Below are 6,000 nucleotides of genomic sequence, written 5' to 3' on the forward strand. Positions count from 1 at the left end.
GTTCCTAACCACTTGCACAAGACCCTTGAAACCATGGATGAAGGACACCTACACTGGTCGGTGAGAGGCCTAGCCTTTTCACTGACCTGTGTCCTTCATCCATGGCTCAGAGGGTCCTGTGCCAGTGGTTAGGTTTTTGAAGCACTAATAATTTAGGGCCTTTTGTCCCCAAAAGACACTACCTGTAGTCCTGCTCCTCTGCCATCGGTTCCTCTTGCTCCTCACTTTGTTCTTGTTCCTAATCACTTGCACAAGACCCTTGGAGCCATGGATGAAGGACACCTTGACTGGTCGGTGAGAGGCCTAGCCTTTTCACTGACCTGTGTCCTTCATCCATGGCTCAGAGGGTCCTGTGCCAGTGGTTAGGTTTTTAAAGCACTTCAATTTTAGGGCCTGGTGTCCCCGAAAGACACTACCTGGGTCACAACCTTGTGCCTGTTGCACTGCACCTGTAGTCATGCTCCTCTGCCATCGGTTCCTCTTGCTCCTCACTTTGTTCTTGTTCCTAACCACTTGCACAAGACCCTTGAAACCATGGATGAAGGACACCTACACTGGTCGGTGAGAGGCCTAGCCTTTTCACTGACCTGTGTCCTTCATCCATGGCTCAGAGGGTCCTGTGCCAGTGGTTAGGTTTTTGAAGCACTAATAATTTAGGGCCTTTTGTCCCCAAAAGACACTACCTGTAGTCCTGCTCCTCTGCCATCGGTTCCTCTTGCTCCTCACTTTGTTCTTGTTCCTAATCACTTGCACAAGACCCTTGGAGCCATGGATGAAGGACACCTTGACTGGTCGGTGAGAGGCCTAGCCTTTTCACTGACCTGTGTCCTTCATCCATGGCTCAGAGGGTCATGTGCCAGTGGTTAGGTTTTTAAAGCACTTCAATTTTAGGGCCTGGTGTCCCCGAAAGACACTACCTGGGTCACAACCTTGTGCCTGTTGCACTGCACCTGTAGTCATGCTCCTCTGCCATCGGTTCCTCTTGCTCCTCACTTTGTTCTTGTTCCTAACCACTTGCACAAGACCCTTGAAACCATGGTTGAAGGACACCTACACTGGTCGGTGAGAGGCCTAGCCTTTTCACTGACCTGTGTCCTTCATCCATGGCTCAGAGGGTCCTGTGCCAGTGGTTAGGTTTTTGAAGCACTTCAATTTATTAGGGCCTGGTGTCCCCGAAAGACACTTGGGCAGCTATGCCCTGCAACTCTTCCAGCACAAAGTTGGTGGTTGGTGTTCCTTAAAACTGACCGGGCTATACCATAGATATGTTATTTTTTTGTCTTCCATGTTGGAAGAATGTTTCCATGTTGGAAAGTGGTTGTTTTTGCAATAAAAAAATTTGTTTTTACATACCTCAGTGTGATGAGTAGTTGTTCTTGTGGTGTGACTGCTCTCCTGAACGTGGTATCCTTCTTCCTAAGGTCATCCTTCACCATCTCCAAAAGGGTATCAAACCTGTCAGGAGATGTAAAGGAAGAAGCTGTAAAGTATGTTGTGGGACAAGGTGTTGGGTGGAGGATGGGGGAGGTGTGTTTACAGAGGTTTGGGAGTGTTGTGGAGGGTGGGGGTGTAGTGTATAGCTAGGTATACAGGGGTGTGGGGGTCAGGGTGGTGTGTTTAGCTAGGTATACAGGGATGAGGTGTTGTGGGGGTGAGGGTGGGGTGTTTAGGAATGGTGGGGGTTGGTGTATTTAGGCCTATATACTTACAGGGGAATAGACATCCGAGTGTAGCTGTAGAACTTCTGTGGGTGTCGTCTGAGGTCCCGGTAGAGAGCCTGGAACTCTCCCTTCCTCTGCCTCCTGGCTAGTAGAGGGTGCACCCACCATCTCCTGCGAGGAGCACGCCTTCTCCCCACATAGTAGTAGGTAAACAACAGGAAGGAGAGAATTCCCAGGTAATAAGCGTAAAAAATGACTGGATCCATGGTCCCAACTGCTGTCTCTGTATCCAAGGATGGTCTCCACACGTCCAGCTGTCTCCAACAATGACCCCAGAGCTTCTGCTGACCTCCCAGAACCCCAGGTATTTATACAGGTTGTTATCTCTTTAAGAATCCGGATCCGGACCGCAACCGTGTTCATACCGCACGGAAACCGTATGCAACCGGACCGGATCCGGACCGGATCCGGACAGGAACCGTACGGTTCAGGTCCGATCCGGCTCCGGTGCGGTCCGGACATCCGGTGCGGTTTTCGCAAAACCGCAAGTGTGAACGGGGCCTTAGGGGATCAGATCCTGATCCCCGACAGGCGACATCCATCAAAGGTGTGTACGCACCTTTAACTCATTATTTATCTCATCTACCATTGGCCCATATCCTCACAGGAGATGTTTTATTTATATCATCAATAGAATTCCCTTTCAGCCCTTAGCAAGGAAGAAAATACTCAAACGAAGTTCGATATTGCTATACCTACATTTTAGTAGCTGTTCAGTTGTTAGGTGCTGAAAAGTTATTTTTTAGATCGGTTGAAACATTATATCCTGGCAGAAAACTCAAGAGAAATGTTAATTGAATAAAAGCCCTTATCTGCTTATGTTATAACTAATATCTCCTTATCTGGTTATCTCATGAATTATTTCCCCTTATAGTTCAGGCGAAAAAAAAAGGAAGGTGATTCTAGAGAAACTCTTTGTGAATGAACCCCAATTTGTTGCTGTCACTGTCGCCTTTGGAGAGCTTTCTTACTTTCTACCAACATCACTATTTTGTGTACCATTACCAAACGCAATAATCTTCCTGTGTAACATTGTTTAGTAAAATTCACAAAATATGCATTTTAGGAAAAAACAGCACTCTGTGGTTTGCTTTTACAATTGTCAATGTGCAGACATATATATATATATATAACGAACTTAAAATAAAAATGCGCTCATTTGTCTCAAGGACACAAAAAGTTACAGTCTCACAGTTCTGTAGTCACAAATGATCTCCGCAGGACTTCACTCGCAGGAGTAATAGACTGTCAATCCAAGTTTGTTCCAGGACAGTCACATCCACAAGCAATAAAAAAGGAACTGATACATAGCGTAAAACTGCAACCACTAATTGCTCTTAGAAGGAGACCACCACCAAAGTAGTCAGGGTGTGTAGGGACCAGAGACCAACTTAGACCAGCACCAGTGCCAGGACACCCCCCTATGGGCCCGCACTTACCGCGCTAGCGTCCCAAGTCTCCAGAGGTAGGATTTAAAAGCAGGAGGGGGAACAACCAATCACAACTTCCCAATGTACATTTAGCCCAGATCAGACTGCAACTAAAAACACTAACATAGCGCAATTCTGTATTCTAATAAAAGAATCTAAAAACGATTGCACTCACAAGCATCAGTGGATCAAAGTGCATAGCATAACAGTTAGGGTGCCCGGGAAACCGCTCAGCTGCTGCCGTGTCAGATCCTCGCTTATTGCTCTCTCCGCTGTCGTTACTTCCTCCTCCAGTCACGTGTGTTAAGGCTCCGCCCTATGCATTTCTTCAAACCATTGACTCATCAGGGGCTGTTAACACACGCTAGACTGGCTGGGAATTGAAAGAACAAACTCTCCCCTCTCCCTGTGCGCACGTAAAGTAAAATAGATCTTTAATATATGAAAAAAGAAAAACACTGAATCCTCCACCGACCCATCTGAGCGCCTTCTTTCAGCAATATATCACTATTCTAGTACAAACAGCATCACTATCACTACAAAACCCACCCCCAGCCCTATACACAGTACAACATCATTACCTGCAAATGTATGCATTGACAATACACAGTTTAAAGCTTCCAAAATTCACTTATTCTAGTATAAGCAGCATAGTTGTCACTACAAAACCCACCCCAAGCCGCATTTACAGTACAATATCGTTACCTGCAATCACAAGCATCCCCGATACACAGTTTAGAGCTTCCAAAGCTCAGATTGGTTATAAGCCTGCCTATCCTTAACTATCTCCCATCCTACATTAACCATTATTAATGAAGCAGTTTATATCGAGATCTATATTCAGACCTCTGGGTGCCGCACATTTCATTTGGTTTCTCTTTTAGAAACCTCCCGCACCTTATTGCAGCCCCTCCATGCTGGTGTTAATTTATCCACTCCACAGAAAAACATCTTGGAAGGGGCAGAGTAAGTTATGTTTAGTCTTAAAATGTAAAGACACACTATGTAATTCAAAGCCTTTTTTTAATATTATTTATATGCTCGCCAATGCGCTCTTTTAGCGATCTGGTGGTACGGCCCACATATTGTAGGCCGCATTCACACCAGACAACATATACTACATAAGTAGACGAGCAATTTATAAAATCACGTATGTTAAAGGATTTCCCATTCACAACAGACATATTCTCCATGGTTTTAAATGCACTAGCTTCCCGAGAGCACTTACAGGTTTTACAGGAAAAGAAAACTTCAGATTGCCAACTCATGAATCCTGGTTGTCTAGGTGGTGTGACACAACTCGGGGCAAGGCTATCTTTAAGATTTGGTGCCTTTCTATAGATAAACAACGGTTTTGCCGGCAAGGCAAACCCCAACACATGGTCCCCCGTAATATGTCCCAGTGTTTGGCAAATATTCTCTCCACTTGTCTATACTGTATAGAGAAATTAGAACAAAAAGCAAAAGAATCAAATCCATCCTGGGAACTATCCCTTGATGTATATACCAAAGCCCCTCCATCCATATCAGCCACCTCCCGTTGTATCCCCTCTAGCCACACTGTATTATACCCTTTTTCCACAAATTTAAAATCACAAACACTGGTCCACATGACAGCCTGGTGGCTTTTTTTTTGCAGCTTCTAGGATGCGGTTGACAGGTGAGTGGTTAGGGAGGGGACCATGTGGGAGATGAGCCTACACGGGGCGTCCCTGTAAATGATGCAATTCACGATTGTGTCCAACTGAAGCCTCCCACCTGAATGCTAATTTATGTTATTCCTGCTAGATTTGGTACAGCAGGCAAAGGGTGTATGACAGTACACCTGATTGGCTGACTGGCATCTGCTGGCCAGATAGAGGCAGGATAAATGCAGGGAATCCCCAACTTATGAATGCCCACCAATATGAACCTCTGCCCCCCCACCACATTGGGGAATCCCTGCAAAGCCCCCCCTTCTGTTCGCAGTGTGTGTCCGCGTTCCCCCTGTGCCTCCGCTCTGTTCTGTGCCTCTGCTCCACCTGTGTATATGTATTAAGTGTAGCGGCTGCTGGTTTACGTAATCCATGCTGCATGCGGGCATCATAGACCTGTCCTGACCCGCGCGGTTTCACTAGTGATGGCTTGTGTAGATGGCATGATTAACACAAGCCATTCACTAGGGGGTGAAGAGGTCTGTGATCTCCGTGAGCACCATGGATTAGGTAAGACATGCTGCTACACTTCATACATATACATAGAGGGAGAGAAGACACGGGGGAGTGCAGACACTGCTGGGGACAGAAGGGGGACACAGATGGGGACACCTGGGGACAGAAGGGGACACACAGGGGACACCTGAGGACAGAAGGGGACACCTGGGAACAGAAGGGGAAACCTAGGGACAGAAAGAGGACAGAACGGGACACCTGGGGAGAGAAGGGGACACCTGGGGACAGAAGGGGACACCTGAGGACAGAAAGGGGGCACTTGGGGACAGAAGGGGACATCTGGGGAGAGAAGTGGACACCTGGGGACAGAAGGGGACATCTGGGGACAAAAAGAGACACACTGGGAAGAGAAGGAGACACATGGGGACAGAAGGGGACACAGGAGAACACCAATTGGGAGAAAACATTATAAGATGCTCCTGGAATAGGGGCGCACCAGATTTAGTAGATATTTATTCCCCTGGTTTTTGCCCTCTTAACCTAGGTGCGTCTTATATTCTGGAAGGTCTTATACGGCAGAAAATATGGTATATAATGCCAGCATCTTCAGGGGTGCTGTACAACAGAATACAAGGTATAACAATACAATATACAAATTATAATAGCGATACAAGGATTATAGAAGTAAAGGAAATTCTC

Source organism: Hyperolius riggenbachi, chromosome 6 (genome assembly GCF_040937935.1).
Source record: "Hyperolius riggenbachi isolate aHypRig1 chromosome 6, aHypRig1.pri, whole genome shotgun sequence".
Taxonomy (NCBI): Eukaryota; Metazoa; Chordata; class Amphibia; order Anura; family Hyperoliidae; genus Hyperolius; species Hyperolius riggenbachi.